The sequence below is a fragment of the Humulus lupulus genome, chromosome X, assembly GCF_963169125.1.
Source record: "Humulus lupulus chromosome X, drHumLupu1.1, whole genome shotgun sequence".
NCBI classification, from domain to species: domain Eukaryota; kingdom Viridiplantae; phylum Streptophyta; class Magnoliopsida; order Rosales; family Cannabaceae; genus Humulus; species Humulus lupulus.
The window spans coordinates 221,492,333-221,503,824 of record NC_084802.1 but is presented as its reverse complement, the minus strand read 5'-3'; the positions used below and the strand labels follow the sequence as shown (position 1 = coordinate 221,503,824).

At 38.3% G+C, this 11,492-nt stretch overlaps 1 non-coding gene across 1 annotated transcript; it reads right to left on the bottom strand.

The window, feature by feature from the left end:
• Positions 1–741: 741 nt before the first annotated feature.
• On the bottom strand, positions 742–848 carry LOC133807883 (small nucleolar RNA R71). The gene has a single exon (XR_009879769.1). It is a non-coding gene; the product is annotated as a small nucleolar RNA R71 (small nucleolar RNA).
• Positions 849–11,492: the final 10,644 nt, after the last annotated feature.

Genomic DNA, 11,492 nt, shown 5'->3' with positions numbered 1-11,492 from the left:
TTTACCAAGATTATTGCTAAATTGCGATACATGCACTTGCGTAGCTTTAATTTTCGCAACAAGTTTTGGCGCTGTTGCCGGGGACTGAAAACTATCAATATCAGTCTAATTAATTTTATTTCTAATTTAGTTATTTTTTGTCTTATTTCTAATTTGTTTAAGCCGCGTTTCTTTGTCAATTTCAGGTAATTTTGTTATATGCGTAGCAGATGAGGGGCAGGTAGTCTTGTTCCTATTAATCCTGAGATTGAGAAGGCTTGCAAACAAAACAAAAGAAACATGAGGTTGGCTCGTCAGACTGTGGAGAAGGCACAAAATGATGGGAATAATGAGGTTCCCGAGGTTATTAAAAAACAGGCTAAAAATCTTGCTGCAAGGAGACTGAGAGACGATGTACTGCCCACTGTAATGGGAGTGCAGAACTATATAAGACCGCCAGCTGTGGAGGCCAATAATTTTGAGGTTAAGCCGACAATCTTGAAAATGGTGCAATCCACTGTCCAATTTGGTGGTTTTCCTTCTGAAGACTCCTTTATGCACTTGGCGAATTTCTTGGAGTTGTGTGACACTTTCAAATACAATGGGGTCAATGATGATGCTATAAGGTTGAGACTCTTCCCATTTTCTCTGCAGGAGAGAGCTAAGAGCTGGCTTAATTCGCTGCAGGCAAACTCTATTAATACATGGCAAGACCTTGCTAAAAAATTCTTGGCTAAGTTTTTCCCTCCCTCGAAGGCTGCTAAATTGAGGGGAGAAATTAATAACATCTATTAGATGGATGGGGAGTCATTATATGATGCTTGGGAGTGTTTCAAGGAGCTACTGAGGAAATGTCCCCACCATGGTATAGAAAAGTGGATGATGGTTCACAATTTTTATAACGGGCTGTGTGGTACAACAAGAACAATTATTGATGCTGCAGCTGATGGGGCATTCATGAGTAAGAGTGCCAACAAAGCTTATGAACTGCTAGAGGACATGGCCATAAATAATCATCAGTGGTCCTTGAGAGGTCATCTGGGGTTAGAAAGGTAGCTGGAGTTCATGAACTTGATGCAAAAACTGCTTTGACAGCACAAGTGGCCTCGTTGACAAAACAATTGCAGCAGAATACTGTATCCGCTAATGCGATTCAAATGGCAGCTAGGTGTGCAATGTTTGGTGGTTCTCACTCTTTTGATCAGTGTCCTGCTAGTAGTAATAATAACATTCCTATGGACCTAGCTCAGGTTCAAGCTGTGGGAAATTTTTAGATGCCATTCAACAATCCATTCTCCAACACTTACAATCTTGGGTGGAGAAATTATCCCAATTTTTCTTGGAGAAACAATTAGGGCTAGCAACCTCAATTTCAGGGTCAGTTTCAGGAGAATGTGCCTCAATAACCAATGAATCAAGCCTCTTCATCACAACAACCTAGGCCACAAGCTCCACCAGACAGGCCTAATGAATTACAAGCTGCATTGTTGACTCTCACCAGCACTCAAACTCAGTTCATGACAGAGACCAGATCTTCTATCAGAAATCTTGAAACACAAGTGGGGCAGTTGGCTAATATGCTTAATAATAGGCCACAAGGAAACTTGCATAGCAACACTGAAGTTAATCCTAAGGAGCAAGTTCAAGAAATTACTCTGAGGAGTGGCAAACAAATTGAGCAATCTAGTATACAACAATCAGTGGTTCATAATGAAGATTTGGGTGAAAAGTCTGATACAGAAAAAAGAAAAGAGTCACTAAAAATCAAAAGAGTACAGAGAAGATTCCTCCAGTTGTTGTTGACCAGCCAGCCCGAGTTCCATATCCTCATAGGCTTAGAAAGACTACTATTGATAAACATTTTCTAAGTTTTTAGAGGTGTTCAAAAAGCTGCATATCAATATTCCTTCTGATGAGGCATTGGAGCAGATGCCCAGATATGTAAATTTCATGAAAGAGATTCTGTCTAAGAAAAGAAAAATGGAAGACTATGAAACTGTGGCGCTCACTGAAGAATGTAGTGCTATATTGCAAAGGAAGCTGCCCCAGAAGTTGAGAGATTCGAGGAGCTTTACTATACCTTGCACAATTGGAAAATTTGAATGTAAGCATGCCTTGTGTGATCTGGGGGCGAGTGTTATTCTGATGCCCTTATTTGTGTTCAGAAGACTTGGTTTGGGTGAGGCAAGACCAACAACAGTCACTCTACAATTAGCAGATCGATCGGTGAAGCATCCACGGGGTATCATAGAAGATGTTCTTGTGAAGGTGGATAAGTTTATTTTTCCTCCTGACTGTATCGTTCTTGACACGGAGGAGGATATGGATGTACCTATTATTCTTGGAAGACCATTTCTAGCCACAGGCCAAGCTCTCATTGATGTTCAAAAGGGAGAGCTTAAACTCAGAGTTCAAGGAGATGAGGTGGTATTCAATGTCTTCAAGGCAACGATGTAACTGGTGGCTAGTGACAGTTGCTATAGTGTGGATGTGATAGATAAAGCAGTGTCAGAGAGAAGGGTGAGTAGTGATGCTTTAGAGGCGGTGTTGATAGGTGGTGAGGTAGATGATGATGGTGCTGAGATGAGAGAGTATGTAAATTGGATCAACTCTTACCAACCGTACAGGAAAAAGTTTGAAGAGTTGGCGGAGGGACCAGAACGACCATTAACATCCATACAGCAGCCACCGCAATTGGAATTGAAGGCTCTTTCGAATCATTTGTGTTATGCATACTTGGGGGAGAAGGAGACTTTACCTGTAATTGTTTCAGCTCACCTCTCAAAAACTGAATTGGAGAAATTGTTGAGGGTTTTACGGGATCATAAATTGGCCATTGGGTGGACATTGGTTGATATTAGAGGAATAATTCCTTCAATAGTAATGCATAAAATTTTATTTGACGAAGATAGCAAGCCATCTATAGAGGCTTAGAGAAGACTCAATCCAGCTATGAAGGAGGTTGTACTTGAGCAGATCCTTAAATGGTTGGACGTCGGGGTGATCTGCCTAATTTCTGATAGTGCATGGGTTAGCCCAGTGAAAGTGGTACCTAAGAAGGATGGTATGACCGTGGTGAAGAATGAAAACAATGAACTCATTCCAACTAGAACTGTGACTAGGTGGAGGATTTGTATTGATTATCGCAAGCTCAACAAGGCTACGAGGAAGGATCATTTTCCTTTGCCTTTCCTTGATCAAATGCTTGACAGATTAGCAGGCCACAACTACTACTGTTTCTTGGATGGGTATTCAGGGTACCATTAGATTGCTATTGCACCATAGGACCAAGAGAAAAAAACATTCACATGTCCCTATGGCACATTTGCTTTCAGAAGAATGCCATTTGGACTATGTAATGCTCCAGCAACATTTCAACAGTGCATGATGGCTATCTTTTCAGATATGGTGGAAAGGAGTATTGAGATTTTCATGGATGACTTTTCTGTTTTTGGCTCTTCGTTCGATATGTGTTTGGGTAACTTGGAAAATGTATTGAATCGTTGTGAAAAAGAAAATCTGGTGCTAAATTGGGAAAAATGCCATTTTATGGTAAAAGAAGGAATTGTTCTGGGGCACAAGATCTCTAGAGATGGTATCAAGGTGGATAAAGCAAAAATTGCAACAATTGAGAAATTACCACCTTTGGTGTCAGTGAAAGGTGTAAGAAGTTTCCTTGGCCACGCAGGGTTTTATCGACGATTCATCAAAGATTTTCTAAAGTGTCTAAGCCTCTCTCTTCACTGTTGATGAATTGTGTGGTTTTTGATTTCAATGAGGAGTGCCTTCATGCTTTCAAGGTACTCAAGGAGAAGTTGATATCTGCACCTATAGTTGTGGCTCCAAACTGGGACTTACCATTCGAATTGATGAGTGACTCTAGTGATTATGTTGTGGATGCAGTTTTGGGGCAGCGTATTGACAAGGTATTTTGCTCCATTTACGACGCTAGTAGAACTCTCAATGATGCACAGTTGAATTTCGCCACAATAGAAAAAGAGTTGCTAGCCATAGTATTTACTTTTGACAAGTTCAGACCTTATATGATTAGTAATAAGGTGATTGTGTATACTGATCACTCTGCTATCGAGTACTTGATGACTAAGAAAGACGCAAAGCCTCACTTAATCAGATGGGTTCTATTGCTACAAGAGTTTGATATGGAGATTCGTCACAAAAAGGGTACTGAAAACCTGGTCGTTGATCACTTGTCGAGACTTGAAATAGAAGAGAGTCAGAATGAGAAAGTTGTGTAGATTAATGATTTCTTTCTAGATGAACAATTATTTAGGGTGAGTGAAAATCCTATTGTGCCTTGGTTTGCTGATATTGTGAATTTCCTTGTTGCAAAGGTTGTGCCTCCTGAGATGACAAGGCAACAATTGAAAATTTTTTACTCTGAGGTGAAGCAATACTACTGGGAGGAGCCTATTCTCTATAAGCATTGTGTTGATCAAATCATTTGATGTTGTGTACCTGAGGATGAAATGCATTCTATTCTTTCCCACTGCCACAATTTACAATGTGGTGGGCATTTTGGAGCCACAAGAACAGTAGCTAAGGTATTGCAAATAGTTTTTATTGGCCAACCCTATTTAAAGATGCTAATTCTTTTGTGAAGGCTTGTGATCGGTGTCAGCGCACTAGTAATATCTCAAGGAGAAATAAGATTCCCCTCAATGTGATTTTGGAAGTTGAGCTGTTTGATGTTTGGGGCATTGACTTCATGGGTCCATTTCCACCATCTTACAATAATGACTATATCCTGCTAGCAGCTGATTATGTGTCAAAATGGGTGGAAGCTGCTGCAAAGAAGACCAACGAAGGTAAAACTTTATTGAACTTTCTCCATAAACACATTTTCACTTGTTTTGGTACACCCCGAGCTCTCATTAGCGATGAAGGGAGTCATTTTGTCAATAAACAACTTGTTGCACTTTTAGCTCGCTACGGTGTCTACCACCGCACTGCATTGCCATATCACCCCCAATCAAATGGCCAAGCTGAAATTTCAAACAGGGAGGTGAAAAGTATCCTTGAAAAGACTGTGGATAGTTCAAGGAAAAACCTGGTCAAAGAAGTTGGATGATGCTCTATGGGCTTACAAAACGACATTTAAAACACCGATAGGTATGTCTCCATATTGCTTAGATTTTGGAAAAGCTTGTCATCTTTCAGTTGAGTTAGAGCATAAGGCATACTGGGCAATGAAAAAGTTAAACTTTGATTGGAATGTTGCTAGTGAGAATATAATTTTGCAACTGAATGAGCTTGATGAATTCTGTAATGAGGCATACGAAAATGCAAACACCTATAAGGAGTGCACCAAAGCTTGGCATGACAAGAACCTAGTCAGAAAAGAATTTCAACCTGGACAACAGGTACTTCTTTTTAATTCAAGGTTGAGACTATTTCCTGGAAAATTGAAATCAAGGTGGTCAGGTCCTTTTACTATTGTGAGAGTGTTTCCATATGGCTCAGTGGAAGTGCAAGGAAAGAATGGAACTCCTTTCAAGGTGAATGGGCAACGGTTGAAGCTATATTTGGGTGGTGCGTTTCATTAAGCAAAGTCCATTATCCTCTTGAAGCCCTTTTGAAGAGGAGTTCAGCGTTCGGCTAAATGACGTTAACGACAGCGCTCGTGGGAGGCATCCCATATATTTTTATTGTTTTCTTTACTTTTTAGTCTTGTTGGAACAAAAGTTTAGGTTTAAATTTTTGCACTTGTAAATTATGAGTATTTGGTTTATTATTGTACTTATGGAATCATGGAAAGCGTGAAAATGAAAAAAAAAGAAAAAAAAAAAAGAGAAAATGAAGAATTTCCTTAAGGGTCGCGGCATGACTCCTTACAGAGGCACATGGATTTTCTTAAGGAATAGGCAGGCCGTGGCATGGCCTTGGAGAGTCGCGGCATGAGGACTCAATGTTGCCCAGAAAATTGATGCGGGCTACAGAATGGTGTAAGTAATGCCGCAGCCATGGCTCCTTAGAAGTTCCAGATTTATGAGGCGGGCCGCGACATTGAAAGACTAGGGCCGCGGCCCGTGTTGCACTGACAAAGTTCAAAACCCCAATTTTTTTACCCTTTTTCTTCATTCTCTCCTCATTCTCACCATAAACACCAGCCCTAACCTCCATTCCCTTCATTCTCATAGCTCATTCTCTCATTTTGAGTGTTCATTTGCCAAGGAGACAAAGAGTAGAAGAGTTTTCACATTCAATTAAGTGTCACATATCCTTTTTAGTGATTTCTTATTGGAAACTTAGAATTTTTTTTGGTGATTTGGACTATTTTGGACTGGGTTCCTTGTTCATTTGATTTGGTGATTTTGGGGAGTGGGGAAACAAGGGGAGGGTCTGCTCAATTTTTCTCAGAAAATTTGGGGATATTCATTGTTTTTGTACTTGTGTGTGATGGGTCCTAAGAGAAATCCTGCAAAGAAAGCCTCCTCATCCTGAGCTCAACAAACACCGCCACCACCCACTGATTTTAACACAGAAAAATTTAAAAATAAGGAGGCTGCATATTTTTTTAAGAGAGTGAATGGGAAATCTGTTGTTCCAGAAAGGGGGATGGAGTATCAATTGGAACCATACTTGAATGACTCCCCCTATGAGTCAATCCGAGCTGAAATTACTGTAGTAATTGGGGCATAGTTTGTAAGCAATTGTAAGTGGATACTGCTAATTACTCTCAGCTGTATGAGTTTTATGCAAATTTCCCCAGTCAAGATGATGAGCAAAAAGTTTTGGTTCGAGGCAAGGCAATGCCTTCCGACATTGATTCGTTTAATGCTTTGCTCCATCTTCCTACTATTCTAGCCACTGAAGATGAACATTGGCAGTTGGCTCATTTTAGCGAGGTTGATTATGTTGAGGTAGCAGAAACATTGAGTTTGCCAGGGGCTAGATTTCATTATCATGGTGGTGAGCCTAAGCATTTATTTCGCTGGCAGTTGAATCGAATTGCCCGTGCTTGGGCTTATTTCGTGAGTGCTCGTCTGCTGCTCGGCTCTTATGTATCTTCTATTGATCGATAGCATTGTCATTTTGTTTACGCTATCATGACGAAAAAAACAATTGATGTGGGACGAATAATCCGGTATAGCATTCACAACATTAGTAAATTCAACACCACTGCTGGCTTGACGCATGGCACGTTCATAACTCAGTTGTGTGAGACTTATGAGGTTCCAGTTCTTGACAAAGACATAATTTGGAAGCCCATGAAGCCTATCACTCATTCTATGGTTCATGTTTTTCCTTCAGCCACTCTTGAGCCTCCACAACCTGGCCAAGCCCCTAAATGTCTGCAAGGTGGAGACGAGGAGGAGCTTGATCCAATTTGTATGGGGGCAACTGATGAGGGGGGACCCAGTTGTAGTGCATCACATTTGGCACTTGGTGGGCCTATTGATGAGCACACTCAGCGTACGCATGATCGAATGGATTATATCATCCGCCAAAATCAGTATTTAATCCAGTCACATCAAGTGAAAAATCAGCATTACAATGATTACATGGTACAACATAATGAGTATGGGCGTGTTCATGTGGAAGAATTGAATGCTTTGGTCACTAGGTGGACGATGAGTTCTGCAGATGAACACTATTTCACCCCTCCACCACAGTTTCACCCATACAACCCACCACCACCACCACCGCCATACTAATGTGGCGTGTTTTTTGAGGTAAGCTTTCTCTCCATGGTCTTCGTGTCACTTTGGGGACAATGTACAATTTAAGTTTGGGGGAGGGGCTTATCATAAATTTACTTTGTTTTTATTTTTCTTTTAGTTTAATGTTTTTATTTTAGTTTTGTCTTTATTGTCGAAAAGTTAAGTCGATAAAATTTCTTTAATAATGTCGTTTGTCATCACTTGTGAAATAGAGATTGTGTGAATAACCGTGTGCTTGGTTTGATTACTCTTTGGATTAATTTTAATCCTTCTTGGAAATTTGAATATGCTGTGTAAATGTGAGTAATTAGCATATGTTATACATGTTTTACTTGGGTATGAGGAATGAATTGTGGAATAGGATAGAACTTGCATTGCTTGTCTTTTGAGACGAAATCCTTGATGACATGTGTGTTGGAAAATGATCTAGGCAATTTTTTTGGAACGTTTGAGCCTTTCAAGCTTACCGATATTATTTTATCCTTAGTTTGCCCCTTTGTGCCTTGACTTGCTTGGTTAATTGTTTAACCACACGATTAAGCCAAAAATGTACCCATTATTATTTTCCCTTGTCCTTGAATTATGCCATAAGCTTAGAAATAAGTTTGGGGGAAAGGATTGTATTGGGTGAAACTATCAAGATGTGGATAAATGATGTATTTTAATGATTGAGAGAAATGTAAAAGTTCTTACAACATCACTAAGTTATGTATACCATTCAAAAAAAAAAGAAAAAAAAAAGAGAAAAGTAAAAAAAGGAAAAGAAGACTAAAAGAGTGATAAATAATCAAGTAAAGTGATGTTGAAGCATTGTTTTGTGATTTCTCAATTGTTGGAAAATTGGTGAATTGGGGAATGATTATTAAAGGCAAGAAGGTTGGTTTGATTGGATTTTGATGTGCTTAGGGTATAATGAAGCTTAAATATCTTTTCAACTACCGTTACCTAAGCCATGTTATGAACCTTAAAAGTCCTGTTGATTCCAAAACATGTATTGTTGACATTAGTGGAGAAAGACAAGTATGCAAGCATATTGAATATTGGTTAGTGGATTTTTGGTATGAGTGAGACATGTTTGAGTCATTCTAATTGTTCATTTGTAATTTGCAAATCATATTCTAATTTCCAATTGAGGCATTCAGGTTAATTGTTAGAGTGATCAGACTGATATTCTTGTTGTAAAATGTAGTTGATATTTTGTGAATGATGACAATGCGATGTTAATATTATGGAGGCTTAATTGTGTGTGATGTGTTATGTTTTAAGTTTAAAGTCAATCTTTACTCGAGGGTGAGTAAAGGTTAAGTTTGGGGGAGTTTGTTGAGTCTAGTTTATGTCATGGTTATATGGTGTTTTAGGTAGTCTTTTATGTCATTTTTATTTCATTTAGTGTGATTTTACGCTTTTGTTTGTTTTACAGTTTTAGTGAATAAAATGGAAGATTTGAATACTTGGAGGAAATTGGTTCGAAAAGAGAAGAAATACCCAAGTTTCGGTGTTGTTTTTAACAAAGGATGGATCTCGGCATGATTTGAAGGCATTGGCGATTTTTCGGGCTTAAAAATGCATAAGTTGAAGAATTTCTTAAGGGCTACGACATGGATAAAGTTGAGCCGCGGCTAGCCTCTTAACAGAATCAATGTTTCGGTGTTGAGACTCGGGTCGCGGTATGGCTAAGGAAGGTTGCGTGTTTGCAGAGATAAATCCCAGAAATTAAAGACTCGGGCCACGACATGGCTTTGGGAGAGCCGCAGTATAGGGGTGCAGATTCTCATGAATTATGGACACGGGCCGCGGCATAGTGCAAGTAGAGCCACGACCTGACTCTCTTAAAAACAAAAAAAAAAAGTTTTTATAGAAGAAAAAAAGAGGGGAAACGAGAGGACAACTAGAGAGGAATAGTGAGAGAGTTTTGGTGCGTGAAAAGCTTGGAGAACACTCAAGGAGGATTCTCAATTGTTTGTTATGGATCTATTTCTTTATGTTGTTTTTGAATTTCTTTGTGATTAGAATGACAATTATGAACTAATTTTCCATTTAGGGCTATTAGTTGAATCACTTGAATCCTTATTATGAACTAATGCAATGATCATTTCTTCTTCATCTCTTTTCAATTCCTTACAAGCTGTACTTATTGATTGATTATTGATTGGCCATCTATGGTCATTATCTTTATGTTTTTGAATCAAAATTTGAGAAGTGAGATTTGAATTTTCTTTGGTTGTTTAGGACACAATTCTAATTTGGAACGAGAGTATCCAGATTAATTGTGTAACTATCTTTTGAGTTGTTGTGATTAATGCTATCTTTGTGATTAAATTTACCATAGAAATATAGGAAATTTTCACTTAGGTTGAGTTTATAAATCATAGTATGATTATAAACTACTTTTGTCAACTTGTTAATTGAAAAAGGAAGAAAAAGAGAAGAAATTGGTAATGTGTATTAGGGATTAATAAGGAGGACAGTTGATGAGATTAAATGCCCTAATTACTCTTTCATTATTTAAATTCAAGGCTTAGTATTACTTATTGTTTTTATTGAGTTCTTAATTATTGTTCCTGCAATTTATATTTTCTTCTGTTTTTTTTTTTATAAAAAAAAATCAAAGTTTAATTGACCAAATAGAAACAAAAAGATTAATTGACTGGTAATTGATGATTCTGTCATTGAGGATGATACTTGGTTTTACGAAGATTATTACTAAATTGCGATACGTGCACTTACGTAGCTTTAATTTTCACAACACATTTGCACCCCCAAGCTCTAGCTCGTGCATGACGTCACTTTTGACATGCACAGTAGGGGATTTTGACTTCTGTTATGAGAAGACGTGCTCACCCATTCACGCGAGTACGGGAGACGTGTCAGTCTGTAGTGGGCGCATGTTTAGGTTTAGTTCGAGGTTATTTTTCCTCGAGTTATTCATATACTTGCGTTAGTACATGTTCATTAGTTTCTGATCTATTTTTCCCCCTTAACCTATTATCTTGCCATGTTTATGAACCTCTTTATTTTTTTGTCCTTGTACATATGCAGTCATATGGGTTATCTTTAGATCAAGATAACGATTTATGGCTCAACCAGTTAATTCTGGTCGATGACCTGGTTATATCCAGAAGTTTGCTTGCCTAATAGCGTTATACCTGTTAGGAATCAGACCTCAGACCTAATTATATCCAAGAGTTTCCGTAGTTGATTTCTAGGTTTTGTTTTACTTTGAATTTTCTTAACTTACTTCATATTCATAATTTCTTTGAAAATTCGAGCTTTAAAATGTTGTAGAATAATCAATTTTCCAAATTCTAAGTTGTGCAAATTTTATCTAAATTTGTTGAATACTTCAAAGACTCTTCGAGGTTATATGCCCCCCAAGCGATCAAAAGTTATGACTATTCTAGATCGCTTTTACAAAATAAGCTCGTGATACATCACAAGAATAAGATAAAATATCGATTTCACGTTAGAATTATGTAGTAATCTTGTGTTATTAAAATAGAATGACTTTTATAAATAATTCATACATGGAAAAATACTAAAAACTAACAAAATCGTCCTATTATTCATAGTATTTTTTGAGATGTAGAGCGTTCTAGGTCTGTGGGACCAATTCTCCACTTAGCCGAGCTAGTTTGAAGGTTCCTTCACGTAAGATTTCTACAATTTGGTAGGATCCTTCCCAGTTTGGTCCCAATACACCATCTTTAGGATCTTTATTCACTAAAAATACCCTTTGGAGCACTAAGTCACGCAGTTCGAGTCTTCATCCTTTGAATTTTGAGTTAAAATAGCGAGTAACCCTTTTACTGGTAATGGGCGAGCTGTAGTTGA